The sequence below is a fragment of the Tasmannia lanceolata genome, unplaced genomic scaffold (genome assembly GCF_043159265.1).
Source record: "Tasmannia lanceolata isolate RefF3 unplaced genomic scaffold, GAP_Taslan_0.1 ptg000013l, whole genome shotgun sequence".
Classification (NCBI taxonomy): domain Eukaryota; kingdom Viridiplantae; phylum Streptophyta; class Magnoliopsida; order Canellales; family Winteraceae; genus Tasmannia; species Tasmannia lanceolata.
In genome coordinates, this window is record NW_027518690.1 from 49692180 (window position 1) to 49709161 (window position 16982).

General features: G+C 37.2%; 2 pseudogenes; one reads left to right on the forward strand and one right to left on the reverse strand.

Moving 5' to 3' along the window:
• The first annotated feature begins 3516 nt into the window (after window positions 1-3516).
• On the forward strand, window positions 3517-8201 carry LOC143891353 (plastidial pyruvate kinase 2-like; annotated as a pseudogene).
• A 7081-nt stretch (window positions 8202-15282) lies between these two features.
• On the reverse strand, window positions 15283-16698 carry LOC143889345 (uncharacterized; annotated as a pseudogene).
• Between the last annotated feature and the right edge of the window lie 284 nt (window positions 16699-16982).

Genomic DNA, 16982 nt, shown 5'->3' on the forward strand with positions numbered 1-16982 from the left:
ACATTTAAATTTGAGCTCAATAATCAGTTCAGCACTCACTATCTGTACGTTTTCTTAGGCCTTGTTCATTTAAGATTATGACAACCGATTCTAAGTGCCAAACCGATTATTATACTCAAATTTAAATGTAAAATTGAATCCGATAATAGGCCTGTCACTTACAATTGGTTGTCATAATCTTGAGTCCCTGTTCGTTTCAGATTGTGAAAACCGATTGTAAGCCCCCTAACGATTATTGGAGTCAAAATTACATTAATTTTGACTCAATAATCTGCTGAGGAGCATACAATCGGTTGTCACAATCTGAAACGAACATGTTATAAAAGAACAGGGCCTTAATCTTAAACGAACAGGGCCCTAACAATCGGGAGAGCTGGATTAAACATTGATGAGATGATATAATCGTTCTAAAGAAGCGACGCTTGGGGTTGGGTTACCGTTAACTTACCAACTTCTCCAAAAGCTTAAGCTATTGGAGAAAGGCGTTATTTATCTTTATCTTTTATACTTTAACACGCCCCCCCCTGCACATGTGGCCCACTTGGCAAACACGTGGCACATGTGATCCCACTTTGGCCTGACCACCGCATGTGATATTTGCTTTCAGGGAGGTTTCAACACGAGACCTTTGGCTTTGATATCATGTTAACTTACCGACTTCTCCAAAAGCTTAAGTGAAGGGATTTATTTCTAGCTTTACATACCAATTAGCCTACAATAGAATTATGTAATATACAGCTGCTCGGTAACACTTGGCAATTATAACAAGTTTCCCAAGAATAGAAAAGCATGGAAAGTTGCCAACTATATGCAGCTCTACGGTATAGCAACTTTCCTACCACAAGCATGGGAATTTTCCTAATAGTTACAGTATAAAAAGATTAAATAACGCCTCCTCCAACAGCTTAATTTTTTGGAGTAGCCTCTCTTGTCACATGATATCATAGCCAAAGATCATGAGTTCAAACCTCCATGATAGCAAAAATCCACATGCAATGGCCAAAGCCAAAAGATGGGCCACATGTGCCACATATAGGCCAACCCTAGAAAGAGGGGCTACACATGAGGGGCAGTGTTAAGGTATAAAAGATTAAATAACGTATTCTCCAACGGCTTAAGCTTTTGGAGTAACTTGTCGTTTCACAGGGTTCGGTTGGGACCCCTACTGGTTTATTTGATAGAGAAAGATGATACATTATGGGCACAATAACCCACCCCTTACTTGGAACATATGAGAGAGGGAGATCCCAAATACAGGATAGACAAACACTAAGCCTAAAAGATTGAAATGCTCAATACTTGCGAGTTACATAATCAGCTAATTTGATAGGAGTATGTTGGGCTCTTTGTGAGTGTCTTAGGCAAATTTTCTTGGGAACTTCCTGCCATGATCCAAAATAGAATACTCCCTTTATTGCTTCTATATTTTATTACTAGGCTTTCTACGTGATCCTTAAGTGCAAAGCCGGCTTGGTAAGCTGGTAGCAGCCTTTCAAATGGAAAAAAGACAGTTAATGCCCCTCCTCAACCAACCCAAGTGCTTAAATGATAAGTTGTTCTTTAAAAAAATAGTGCTATTTCTGTCTTTTACTAAATGGGCTATGGAAGTCCACCGTACTGAAATTACGACAATGCAAAAGCAAATTGAAGGAAATAAGAAGCAGAAATTTTCTTTAAAAATTGGTGACAAAAACAAAAACAAAAACCAAAGAGCGGAAAATAATATAAAATTTGAGTAAAAAAGAGAAGTTCTCATATAGCTAAAATTTGAGGCTGGAAATTCCACAACTTGGTTCTAAAAATCCGGTAGATATATGTTTCTACATGAAATTCAAGGTAACAAAGGAAGAAATGTGTTATAACTCACAGCTGAACTGCTAAGATGTTTTTCCTTTTCTTTACAGTGATTTTTTCCATTCACAGTTGCATTTTCCTCTTTCTAACTGAGATCTGGTTTTCTTTTTGCTACTGAAACCTGGCTTAGAGTATATGCATGTAAGAACATCGAGAACGACAACACATCGGAGAAAGAAAGAGAATCTCAGCACCTGGCTATTTATCGACAGGAAAAGCTTTACAAATTTAAGAATAGAAGGAACCCATAGCCCCTCAGCTTGTCTTTTCTGAAAGCTTTTTGGGAACTTTAATAACCTTTGACAGCTGTTTAAATAACAAAAAGATCGACAAATGACTTCGTGCAGTTATCAAAACATGGCAGTGCCAATATCAGTACCCTTCAGAAATTACCCAAAGATTATAGCATTTTGAGTAAAGAGGAAGATCTTGTAAGGGTCTTCTAAAAATTCAGCATTTATAGGGTGGTATTCTATGAGAGCAAATGGCTTTGGGAATGTTAAAGTATAAAAGAATAAATAACGCCTTGTCTAACAACTTAAGCATTTGGAGATTTGAGGGCAAGTCCTAAGCAAATTGAGAGGGGGCAGATTTTTGGAGTGTCGATACCAATTCTCTTCCATAGTAATCTTTTTTTCCAATTGTTTAAAGGGAAATGATTTCAGCACAACTATATTCTGATACATGCGCTCATGTGTCTTGTCTTGTAGTATTTAACTGTCTCTTAAGGTGCTTTTTGGGAACCATAAAAGGTACATTTTGGGAACCCATAAAAGGTGCTTTTTGGGAACCCTTCTACAACTTTCCAAAGTTTGCGATTTTGCACGCGATTTTGCGTCGAGTAAAAATCTCCTCTCTTTTCTTGCATTTTCTCGAGTAGGAAAGTTTCTGCAATGGCGCAAGTAGTAGTAGCTTCTGGATCGATCTGTTACAGGCTCTTTTTAGTACAGTGGCGACACTGAATTCCTGAACTTATTTCACATGTTATATAAAGTTATTATTAGGAATACAAGCCATGATTACTGCATAAGCGTTCTCCACTTTTATGGAAATGATGGGCAGATTCCTTGTGAAACAATTGAACTTTTTTGTTAGAAACTGTCATTATGCTAGAAGATACCATGCCTTCTGAGGTCCCTTTAATTAATTTACTTCTTTTTTATGTAATCAAGATTGTCCAGTATGTTTTTTTTTAAATCCAAGCCAATTAATCTGCTCCCTTCGACTGCATGGTTTCTGGTATTTCAATGGTCAACATTGATTTTAGCACAGTCCCTTCAAGCAAGACCAAATAGAGGGACAGTGTATATCTATGGAAGTCTGTAAGATGGCCTTGGGAAACTGCATAAACTCGGTCAATGGTTCAATTTGTGATATACCTAACTGGGAAAGCATAGCCAAAATATCCACTCATATATGCGATTACCAAATCATTGGTCTATTTCCTGTATTCCGCCAAAAGATAGCTGCTCTTTTGTTTTTATGTTAATATCAAGCTTTAGCGTATCAGTGACTGCTTCATCTTGTTTCCATAAAAAATGTTTATTAGTTAATGGCACCCATTTTGAAGGCATATTTATGACAACATGTCTTTAAGTTTAAATAGAAGTATTTGATCATATTCAACACTTGTTAGGATTTTGTATTTTTACTTCACTATAAATGGTACTTGTTGATGATCAGGGAGGAGAAGGATTCCAACATCTCCAAGGTATTCAGCAGTTCGTGGACGCACCAGTGGGCATGTGGTCTAAGCCGAGTGTCCAACGTAAGACAAAAATTGTTTGCACGATAGGTCCTTCTACTAACAAGCGGGAAATGATATGGAAGCTAGCTGAGGCTGGTATGAATGTTGCTGGAATGAACATGTCTCATGGAGACCATGCATCACATCAGAAACTCATTGATCTCGTCAAGGAATACAATGCTCAATCAAAGGACAATGTGATTGCAATTATGCTTGATACTAAGGCAGGTTTTTTCTTCTTACCACATCCTTTTCTTGCATTATTAACTTACCACTTACCAGGCAAGGTTGCCCAGACACAGTTGGCAGATTAGGATCATTAAATAATGTTTTTGCCACTTTTATGTTACCAGTAGGGGCCACAGTAGTTATAGCTGTTACTGACATCAGAAGCTTGGTACCTAATACTTGGTAAGGAAATTTGAGCAATGGATTCAAACTCAATAGGCTACCTTGCTAAAGCAGCATTCCAAGTTTCCTCTTCTTTTCATCCCATGGGGCTTATTCACTTTGATGAGCTGTGTCCTTGTTAATTTAATTAAGGTCTTCCAAAGGTTTATGTTGTCTCATACGGGAGCCCAATACCTCGACGTGTTCATGTCACCGACTTGACGTTTCAGTCCATGGCATGGCCATGCATAGGTTCTATTTTGGACTATTATGCTCTTCTTGCCAATCAACCTCCTTGATAATTTAATCATACTAGGGGAATGGTTTCAAACTTAATATGCCATCTTGCTAAAGCTTCTGTGTATCCTCTTGTTTTCATTGTCTGGGACTTAAGCACTTTGATGAGCTAAGTCCTTGATAATTTAATTAAGGTCTGCCAAAGTTTTTGTATGCTGCCTCATAAGGGAGCCAATGCCCTGCCATGTTCATGTTTGTGTTCCCAGATTCCATGCATATGCATGGACATGCATGGATTTTATTACAGACCATTCTGCCCTCTTTGACAATCAAGTTCCTGAACGGTGATTCATGATTTATGGACGAAATTTGAAAAGACTGTGAGCTGCTGCCATAGACACATTTTTATATTAATTTCAACTGTCCTTTGCATTTGTTATATTTCAGGGCCCTGAGGTTAGGAGTGGGGACTTGCCACAGCCAATCATGCTAGCGAGTGGTCAAGAATTTACTTTCACCATCAAAAGAGGGGTTGGGACAGAAAATTGTGTTAGTGCAAAATGATGATGATTTTGTTAATGATGTAGAAGTGGGTGACATGCTTCTGGTTGATGGTATGTGATCAATGGCCTCCCTGACAATCTGCGAAGTGAATTCCCCACTAGTAGATAAATATGTAGCACCCATATAACTGTAACTTGTAGAAACTACACACTTTGGCTTCTGTGATGATTTAGTGAAACTGACAATCAGTTTCTTTCTTTAGGAGGAATGATGTCATTTTTGGTCAATTCCAAGACAGAAGATTCAGTCAAATGTGAATTTGTTGGTGGAGGTGAACTCAAGTCTAGACGGCATTTGAATGTCCGAGGAAAGAGTGCTACACTGCCATCCATCACTGGTGAGCTTTTGAAATATATCAAATCACATGCTTGCTAATTTCTAGGGAGTTTTTTAATTGTCTTTTTTTTTTTTTTTGCTTCATTTCTAATGCAAGGTGTTTGTTTGATGATAATTCTTTATTCTTGTATAAATGTAGATAACCATCTGCTTTGTTTTTCTGCAGAAAAAGATTGGGACGACATTAAGTTCGGGGTTGACAATAAAGTGGACTGCTATGCTGTTTCCTTTGTCAAAGATGCAAAAGTGGTCCATGAATTGAAGGATTATCTCCGGAGTAAGTATCTGGTACAAATACCTACATTTTGATGGGTGTATGCCAAGTCAAAAAGCACATTTTGGTTTCATTTATTTTATGGAGTATCAGTTAAAGCTCCTGTCCTATTGTTTTTGCAGGCTGTGGTGCAGATATACACGTGATTGTCAAAATTGACAGTGCAGACTCTATACCAAATCTCCATTCTATTATCTCTGCATCTGATGGGGTATGACACCTGACTCTGTATATTGCAAGACTTGTTTCACCCATAAGATTGGTTACACTGTTTGGTTCTCTTGACATTTTAGTCAGTATGTTTTGCCCCTCGGTACACTCACCAATATTGTGGGTGTTGAAACTTGAAACAGCCGTATCAGGGTTTTTTTCTTCATATTTTTTCTTTCCTTCAATGGAATTTTATCTTTTTTGCTAAAGAGAACCTATCTTGCCCAAGTAATCATGACTGTGTTTATCTGCAGTCAACCCACTTAGGATCTTCCAGCACCTATTATATGTAGAAGTACCAAGTCTTGGGGATTGGTTGTCCATTCAGCTGATTGTGGATTGTTGCATCAAGAAAGAAATAGCTGCTTCCAAGTTTTTAAAGCCTGGTGTGGCGTTCTATCAATTTTATTCCTGTTATGGACAATGACTTAAACATTCAAACACTAATTTAGATTTCTCCCATCATGTACTTGGCAATTAATATTTATTTAGGCTTCTAGCTATAGTCTAGAGGATAGGTTACAGCGATGCTGTTTCTGTGGAGTGAGCTAAAATAAAAAAATATGGAATAAACAATTGTTTGCAAGAATATGCAGCTTGGTCCATTCTATTCCCCTTCTCTGCCAAGGACATTGAAATCCATCAGATGATTTTTCATCGAACGTCTCTTTCAGATGGTGCAGTAGTATGCTATTAGAGAAGAACTATTGGATATAAAACATATATACCAGATTAGGGTATTCTATTAGAGCCATGCACTAAATATTGAATCATCGTCTCTAAGCCATCTTTGACTCTTTGGCCATATAAACAATTTGTGTGTATGTAGGGAGATCTATGCACAAATCTATTGATAAACCAGTATTTATGTGTATGTAGGGAGATCTATTTGGGGAGTAATAAATTCAATTTGCATACTTCATCTGCACAAAGAATTCTTGAGGAAGCATAGATGCAATTGGAACTGGCATTCACCTGGATACTATCTCTTATGTTTACCCTTCCTACAGTTTGACATAATCCAGTTTGCCCTTTGCATGGTTAAACTTAAGTGACCCCCAACAGTGTACATTTGAATTTCTTAATACCTGGAGCATAGAGATTACAATGTGAAGTTACTATCTTCGTTTTAATGTGACTGTTGATATATACATCATAAAACGGTGAATATACAATTTTTTTGTCTGTGAAGAAATTATTTTTCTTTCTTACAGTCAAGAGCTTATTTTTTGGCTTGCTTGATTTGTTCCGATTATTCTTTTGTTATGTATTGTATGCACATCAATCTTTGATATTTCTGAGTGTATTGTATGCTCATCAGTCTATGATATTTCTGAGTTTATCTTTCTTCTATAGGCTATGGTGGCTAGGGGTGATCTTGGGGCTGAGCTCCCTGTTGAGGAAGTTCCTTTGTTGCAGGTATTTTCATATGCTATTCTATTTTCATTTTCATTAATGTGTTCTTTGATGTGTATTATATATTATCTTGAGTTACTGATGCTATTTCTATCTATTTACTTTCCAAACCCCCACCTTTTTGGGTTGCTTGATTTAAATGTAAATTTATGCACCATTCACATGCTTTAGGTATAAAAGGGATCAACTTGAGATGAGTCAATAGCAAGAGAATCAGTTTTAGGGCATTGGCTTGGTGAGAAAATGGGTAACTGAGTACTTCAGTGCCATATGCATGTCTCCTAACTCTCCTAAGTGGTACTCTGCCATTGCTCAGGTCAAAAGTCTTGGACCCTCCACAGCTGTGATTTCTCATCCACTGTATATGTTGTCTACATCACCAAGATTTTTGGGGTTGACACAGAACAATGAATTGAAAATTGGTTTTAATATTTTTGCATGTTTTGCAGAAGCTCTTTGAAGAATGGCAACAGGGAATGAGAAATAAGAGAAGTTCTCAGCTTTTATGGTGTTTGTCAAGGTTATCTAGAAAACTAGAACAACAGGACCTTATCTTCCTCGGACATAAATTTTCTGATTTTGGTCTAATTTGTCACAGGCACTTTAAAGGTGAAATGATGGACGAAATGTATTCTTCTACTAGCTTTTATGCTCTGCATATATCAATTACATCTTTTGTTCACGCAACAATTGTGTTCAATTAGTATTTATTGTAATAAAACCTTAGTTTCTGTTAAGCCACCAGTGTAAGTGGGATTGATACTAGACATCGGTTCGTAAGCACACAGACTTTGAGAAAAAGTACAGTACATAAAGAAGTTGGCAATATTTGCCTGTGTGTGGAGTACTATCATTTTCATTTTCTTGGTTATTGCCATGATCTTAAAATTAAGTTAATTTGTGGTTAAATCAAAATTTTGTTTTCTACTTAAAAGCATCTATTTAATTCACTAACTAAACAGGCCACATCAGTTGCATTTGGTTTACATGCAGGAAGAAATTATTAGGATGTGCCGTAGTATGGGAAAAGCGGTTATTGTAGCTACAAATATGTTGGAAAGCATGATTGTTCATCCTACACCAACTCGGGCGGAGGTCACAGACATTGCTATTGCAGTCTGTGAGGGTGCTGATGCTGTAATGCTCTCTGGAGAAACTGCTCATGGAAAGTAAGAGTTCTAGTATTTTCCATACTTCAATTTTTTTTCTCATTTGAACTTCAGAATCTAGCAAATAATCGCAGGAGATCACAGATATTTGAAGAAGCTGGACAATTTTTGCCATGTTTAATAACTTGCATATTTGGTGATTTACCCTTGAACGGTTTATATTTACAAACCAAAATTGTGCAGCATAGACATGACTGATCCATTAACTTCAAACTGTGAATGGTATGTTACATGCCAGAATGAGTTACAGTCAAGGTTTTAAATTTCGGTTTTGGAATGCGTTTCGGCCCTCACCGAAACCGAAATTTCAGCCAAAATTTCTGAAATTTCGGCGAAATCTGTCGAAATTAAATTAAGCAATATTTTATAGGCTGTACCAAATTTCGACAAAATTTCGGTAATTTCGGCTGAAATTTCAGCATAATATTAAACAATCAATAAAAAACTGATTTTTTGGAGATATCCCTTAAATTTCGGGGGAAACGAAATTTCAATCGAAATTTTGTAACGTTTTGACTTTACACACTTTCGGTCTCCACCGAAACCCGAAATTTCGGATTTCGGTCAAAATTTAAAACCTTGTTTACAGTCATGGTTTTAAATTTCCCCAAAATTTCTCCAAAACGACCGAAATGTTGCCATTTCCATCCCCACCTAAACGAAATCTACATGAATTCCTTCCATGTCATTATTTCCGCTGAAATTCTCGAAATTTGATCGAAATGGTATGAGCGACAATAAAAAATGGAAAGATGTTATGATTTGCATTATATTTCATTTAATTAATGTAAAGAATGATATTTGGTAAGCAGCATCATTGAACTGCACAACAAAGTAAGATACGGAAATTTCTCCGAAACGACCGAAATGTTGCCATTTCCATCCCCACCTACACGAAATCTACATGAATTCCTTCCATGTCATTATTTCGGCCAAAATTCTAGAAATTCGATCGAAATGGTATGAGCGACAACAGAAAATGGAAAGATGTTATGATTTGCATTATATTTCATTTAATTAATGTAAAGAATGATATTTCGTAAGCAGCATCATTGAACTGTTATTTCCGCCGAAATTCTAGAAATTCGATCGAAATGGTATGAGCGACAATAGAAAATGGAAAGATGTTATGATTTGCATTATATTTCATTTAATTAATGTAAAGAATGATATTTTGTAAGCAGCATCATTGAACTGCGCAACAAAGTAAACGTATCTTATGCCAGGGATGTTAGCTCGGCACAGGACCAGTGCTTGTCATAGGTGTTCCTTGTGATTAAGCCATTATGGATGGCTTTCTTGCTCATGTGTTGGTTTCCAAGTATGTATTTGTGCTTATTCCAGCATTTCCCATAGTTTCATTTTAAAATTTCATCATTTGCATATGTTTCCATGTGTTTTCGTGATTTTACAAGATTTCCACTGAAACCAAAATGTTTCCATTTCCATGCTGACCGAGACTGAAACTGAAATTTAAAACCTTGGTTACAGTATTGTTTGGTTCGGATTTAATCTTGCAGCAATGAAGCCAGGAGGGTTAGCAATATTAAGTAGATTTCACTATTAAATTCATTTAGTAAAAATGAGGATTACAAGTGCGCTTAATGGAGTGTGTGAGGCCCCCTCAAAAAAAATAGTTACTAGTCTAGAAGCATCCAATTTGGCTAGGTGATCCACCAAATCATTGACACTTCTAGGAATACGGAAAAAAGAGAAACCTCCATACAAACACATATCTTAGTTTTTTGAAAAAAGAAAAAAAACGCTTGTCTTTGATCTCATCTCATCCTTTATGCATGCTACTAGGGAGGCCAACGTCGTTTGCCAAAGCTAGCTTAGTTGTGAAGCTCTTATTGAGGCGCAATCTTTGTCCCGTTTGGTTCTGATAATATTTTATCAAAGAATGAAGGTCGACGTGAATAGTGAATGTCAAGTCTACAAAAAAGGTCGGCCCAGTGCATGAGGCTCCTGCCATTGTGGGGTATTGGGAGGGCTAGATGTACGCAGCCTTACCCCTGCAATTTGTTCTGATAATATTTTATCAAAGAATGAAGGTCGACGTGAATAGTGAATGTCAAGTCTCTCTGAGGATAAAATAAATCGCAGCTTGTTATCCCCATGGTGAACAACCCCAAAATGCGGATAGGAAATAGAAATTCTTGGATAAGTTTTTCTCGGCATTGGCTACTCTGTTTGTATAGTATACCCTACTGGGTTGTTCTCGTTGTGCAGAGATGATAGCAAGCCTTTCCAAGAATAACATAAATCCCGGCATGCTATCCCCATGGTGATATATGGGGTTTCTGTTATAGATTTTTGATGTTTCTTGACTGAGAGAAGAGGTAGAAAAGAGATTTGTAACCCTAATATCGATATCGGGAAATTCTCTTCTCCCGTGAATGTAGTCACACTGCCGAACCACACAACTTTTGTGTTTCTTGCTATGTGTGTTTCTTTGCCTCTCATCTTATCGTTTGTTGCACATCGAGTTTGATCTTGTTTTTTGGGAGATTCGAGATTTCTCGGTATATTTTCACACTATTTTATATCTTCTCCTCTCCTTCAATGATATTGGTCTCCTTCTTCAAAAATAAATAAAGGGAGATGACGTTTTCGCCCCCACCCCCCTGTAGGATTATGTGCCCCCTTTTAACGTGAATTGTAGGCAGACTTTAACCCATTTTGACGTCAAATCACATTAAAAGGGGGCGCATAATCCTATGCCGGTTGAATTTCTGTTGCAAAGAGTAGTTAATTTTTCTGACAAATTTGTGGTAAGAATTTCGAACACAAATCATGATCGAACTTCCTGACTAAACCTCTTTCCCATGTAGTGCTTTGAACCCCCAATTGTAGTTAGATTTTCCTAGAAAATAGGGAAAGCTTTTGACTTTGGATTTATTCCTTTCTCTACTTCTTCTCTGGATTACTTTCTTTAACCCTTCTTGGCAGTGCTCCTGGGCCTTTTTCATTGTGAATTATGAAAAATACTAGAGAATGGTGTTCACCAAACGCAGCCCTTTCTGCCTCTTCCTACAAATCTCTAGTTCTCAGCAGCTAAAACCATTGATTTCTTGGAATGAAGTGGAGCTGCTCCAGACAATTCAGTTATGCCCGTTTCTCCCACTCTGGAAAGCAGAGAATGTGAGGCTTTGAAGAACGCAACATTTAATATTTTCGAAGAAAATTATTGCTCTAATTTAAGAGGTTTTAAAAACCAAGTGTTGAATCTGAATTAGGAACCTAGGAACTGGAATTAGATGTCCCATTTTAGTTTGAATCGGTTGTGACTGAATTTTCACTTGAAGAAAATCTTTCCTTCCAATGCTTCTTTCGCTTCTTTCCTTTATGAGGGGCTTCCTCCCTACGGTCGCCTCACTACACTACACCTTGGGAAGTTGGTTCGGTACCCAGTTGCCTTCCAGAAAGTGAACCAGGTAAATCATCTTTCGAGATTGTTCAACTTCTTTCCTGCTTGCATTGAACTTAACAGAAAACTATAACATGTGATCCTTATTATAAATAAAATTAATTGCAAGAATCTTACTAATTAATACCAATCTGTGTGTGGTGCACGTGAACAGGTTAACAATAGATGAGACACTCAGAACTAAAAGAAACTCAAAAACCTTGGGAATCTTGATTATTTGGCTGGAGCTAATTCTTCCAATGACGGATTTAGTAATGAGATGTGGTACAATTCTCTATAATAGTTAGAAAAAGAAAGAGATGCATCTACCAATGAAAAAATATATCACCAATCTAACCTGATCCTGGGGCTGTTGTTCCCACCCCACTATAAAATGTGGACTTGACTCACTATCTCGATCAGTGTTACTACAGCAAAAACGAGGAAAAGAACTCCCCTACATATGTAATAACCTGTACAAGGGTTACAGTTGAAGAAGTTAGATTCAAACAGTGTAAAAAACTGCATTTTGAAAATTTCCCAGAAATTAGGGATAGACAAAATACTTTCACAAGCACTCATGGTGCAATTAAATTAAAAACTGGGGGAAAACCAAAAAGACCATAAAAATGTAAAGCATCTGTAGGATTTGGCTAATGGCTCGCATGGCATATTGATTTAATAAATTGAGCCATGAAAGGAGTATATAACATAGTTGCCAGAAACTCCAAGGGTGGGTGGGAAACCCGTTTCCCCTAAAACGCGTTTCTCGTGGGTGGGAAACTCGTTTCCCCTAAAACGAGGGAAACACGTTTTGGAAACGTTTCCAAAATATGATACAAAATTGGAGAAATGCTTCTGAAACACATGGGAAACATATGGAAAACTTATGTAAATAAGTGTAAACACGTGATAAACGTATGCAACACTCGTAGAAAACACATATGAACTGTGTAGGAATATGTGTGGAAGTTACGAAAATCATTTTGGAAAAAACAAATCATTTCCTAAGACGTTTCTCATACGATTTTCTATTGTTTCTCGTTTCTCGTTTCCCCTGTATTTTTTTCATGCGTTTCCCGTTTCCGTTTCACGTTTCGTTTCCCGAATTTGTTTCCCGCCATGGTAACTATGGTATATAATACCAGTAACAGATGCTTTATACATAACAGTGAAGGTAATCCAAGAAAAAAAGTGTAATTCTTTTAAACATAAGCAAAATAAAGAGATAGTCCATGTTGTCAACACTTAACATAAATTGGGATTTACCATGGGTTAAGTTTCATGTCTTTTTCCAGAGAAAAAGTGTCTTATATAAAAATATAACATCACATTTATATCGCCCATCAGCATTACATAAAAGTTAATATAGATCAAATGTAGGCAAAAAATTCACATAACAACAAATCTAACACTGGCACATTTACCCTTAGCATCATACGATTAAACAATAAAACAGTGAATTGATGTCTACTTTACGATAGTAAGTACGCAGAATACAGTGAATTGATTGAAAATAATATAGAGAAAGACACCGGAAAATCCTCTACTCAAATAGTGAAACCAAAGTTTACACTACCCCAAGATGAACAACCAAAGTAGAAGAAGAACAATGCCCAAAAGAGATGTGCTTCAATATATGATAAAAGAAGACAATACAAGACAAGAACAAAAGAGAGAAGAAAGTTTCAAAACATAAAAAATATGGCAAAGCTTCAAACACTAGCTTGCACACAAGAGAGCTTCAAAACTTAAATGGAGGTCTAGGTAGATAGTGGAGAATCTCTACCAAAGTGAAGTTAATTAGAATAGGCTTAGTCAATGGAAAGTAGAGAAGTAATAGCTTTGGTAGGAGATAGTGGGTATGGGAAAGTGGGGACTTTAATGCTAGGAAAGTGGTAGTGGGTTTAGAGTTTCAAGTAGGGTTTGAATTTGAAATAGAAAGTAGTGGGAAAAGTTGTAGCAAACATGTGTGGCTCACACATGTGCAAGCTAGGCCAACAAAAGACCAAAATGCCCATGGACACAAAATTACAAATTTGTCCTCACTACATCTCTCAAAATAAAACAAAATAAAGCTAACCAAAAAATACACTTTAAAATTAGCACTCCCCCTTAAAGTGATTTTTTGAAAACTACTCCAAGCTTACCACAAAATAGCTCAAATGGTCATTTGGAAAGTGACTTGGTAAAGATGTCGGTAATATTCTCTTTGCTCCTCACTGCAACTACACCAATTGTACCATCTAACACCCTTCACGAATGAAATGATGCTCGATCTCAATATGCTTTGTTCTTGCATGACAAACTGGATTTGTGGCAAGTTTGAGTGCACTTTGGTTGTCACCAAGAATAGTCGTCGCCTTGTGAATAGGTAAATGAACATCTTCAATCAACCGTAGCAGCCAAACATATTCTTGAGACGCAAGAGCGGCGGCCTTATATTCCGCTTCCGTTGTTGAAAGAGACACCGAGTCTTGTTTCTTACAACACCAAGAAACACCCGCCGATCCACACAAAAACACATAACCGAAAGTAGATCTTCTATCATCTAAGTCCCCTCTATAATCGGCATCGGTAAATCCATTCAACACAAAATCAACTCTTCTCTTGTAAAGCAACCCAAAGTCAAGGGTAGAATTCACATACTTCAAAATTCTCTTTGTCGCTTCGAAGTGTGGTTTCCGTGTCGCTTGCATATAGCGACTAACAAGCCCAACGAAGAAAGAAATATCAGGTCTTGTGATAGTCAAGTAGATGAGACTACCCACAAGAGCACGATATGTCCGCGGATCTGGAAGAAGCTTGCCGTCTCCCCGCCTTATCTTTATGTTGGGATCAAGATGAGTAGATGATATTTTACTTTGATTCATCCCCAATCTTCCAACTAATTTCTCCGCATAACTTTTTTGAGAAACTAGCACGCCATCCTTCAAGGTCTCCACCTCCAAGCTAAGAAAGTGACTTAGCTCTTCCAAGTCCTTCATCTCAAAACGAATAGTTAGCTCCTCCCTTAGCTTTGCAACCTCAGCATCATTGTTGCCGGTAACTATCATATTGTTGACATAAAAGAAGTACAATAACAAGCAACCCTTTCTCTTTCTTCACAAATAAACTAGAATCGGAGTTAGAAGCAAAATAATCACAAAATTGTAAGTATTCGGCAATCTTACCATACCACTCTCTTAGAGCTTGCTTCAACCCGTAAAGATATTTCTTGAGCTTGCAAACATAAGTGGGATGATCACTTGAATTGTAACCCAACGGTTGCTCCATGTAGATGTCTTTGTCAATCTCACCATACAAAAATGCATTCTTAACATCAAGTTGAAACAATTTCCAACCATGACAAGCGGCGAATGAAATTACAACTTGAACGGAAGTCATCTTGGCAATGAGATGTACTTTAAATTACTCAGTGCCTGAGGCTTTGATGTATCGAGCAGGTCTGAAAAATATGCCTTTTGCCCTTCTTTGACTCCTAAACCAGGATGTACTTTAAATTTCCTTCACATTTCGGAAGGTATACACCCATTCCTTCTCAGTGCTAAACACTTTAGACCTTGAAAGAAAACAAATAAGAACAAGAAACAGACTCCCAATGACTCTTTAAAAGAAGACTTACGATGTTCAAGGGACTTGACTCAAACACAAAAGTTCTCAAACACAAAAGATGCTACCTCAAAGTCACACGGTACTTTTGGCCCAACTTTTCAAGCTCTGCCATGTCACAATCCGTAATACAGGGAGTACCTGGATAACCAAATGGAAAAAGGAGTAAGCCATAAGTAAAAAATATTAACTAAAAGAAGCACCAACAAAAACACAATTAGTATAGAACAGAATCAAATTTAAAATGAGGCACAGTAGCTGAGTCGACTGCATGTTTACATTTTGCATATAAGCAGTCCTCATTGCTTTCTCTAAATCCAACTGCATGAAAATGGAATAGTGATTAGTCATGCAAGGTAACTACTAAGGATGAACAGTTTGGTGAACCGTAGAGATGGATATACACAGATGTTAGAAACTTTCCGACTTCTCCAAAAGCTTAAGCCGTTGGAGTCTTGGAGAAGGGAAGTATTTAATCTTTTATATTTTAACACTCCCCCTCACGTGTGGCCCACTTGGCAAACACATGGCACATGTGGTCCCACCTTGGGCCTACCATTGCATGTGGATTTTTTTGACATCGGGGAGGTTTGAACTCGAGACCTTTGGCTCTAATACCATGTTAGAGACTTACTGTCTTCTCCAAAAGCTTAAGCTGTTGGAGAAGGGTCGTATTTTGGGCCTGTTTGTTTTAGACTATGGCAACTGATTGTGGAGTCCCCAACCGATGATTGGACTCAAATTTAGTGCAATTTTGGTCCAATAATAATTTGGGCACTCCACAATCGGTTGTCATAATCTAAAACAAACAGGGCCATAATCTTTTATACTTTAACAATAGAATGCAGTTTCAAACCCACATAAATCAAGGAGATCCATTCACAATTATCATCATCCTATTATGCAATTAAATATAGCAAGACAATTTTTTCATCAATCTAACTAAAAGGGGGCATACCATGAAAGGCAATCCAATTCCATGCATCGCATTGAAATTACCATTTTACAATCAAAACTCACTTTCATGAAATCAAATGGATTTAAAGAGAATACCTTATTTTGAATAGAAAAGTTGATGAAATTAGTATCGACCAAGACACGATAAGGCGGCCAAAGTGCAGTGTTATACTTGAAAAAAAGCGTGGATGGAATGTTTGGTCTGTCACATTATCAGATAGAGAAAATAGAACATAAGACATAAAATTCTAGAAGGAAAATGAAACAAACTCCAAAAGATGAGTGAAGAAATGTTTGCTTACACGTTTCGTGGAAGCTTCTCCTTTTCGAGATCTTTCTTTTTAGGGTTTAGAACATCTTCCTTATATCTGCAAATTAAAATAGAAAAATATGAAATATTTCCAATGAAAAAGAAGAACAGTATAAAATGAAGAAAAAAGAAGATTTCTTACTTTCGAAAAGTCTTCGAGCTCACTATCTTTTTCGTGACTACGAATTTTGGGGCCTTCTTCGCTCTTCCCATTCTGAAAGAGTTCTCACAATCATCCTTAACTTTTTCCAAAACCCTAGAAATGGGAATTTGAAGAACAAATTTCAATCTTGTAGTCGAAAATCACCGCCTCTTTCCCTTGCCAAGGGAAAGAAACTTTGTGCCCTCGTTAAAGATTCTATATGATATAGAATTGCCAGTGACAGTTTCGTAAACTAACCCTGAGTTCCCAGTTTTTACTATCCTAACTCCTTACTAGTGGGCCTGCCTAGGTATAGGACTGGGTGGGACCCAGCCTGGTATGGGACAGGTTTAAA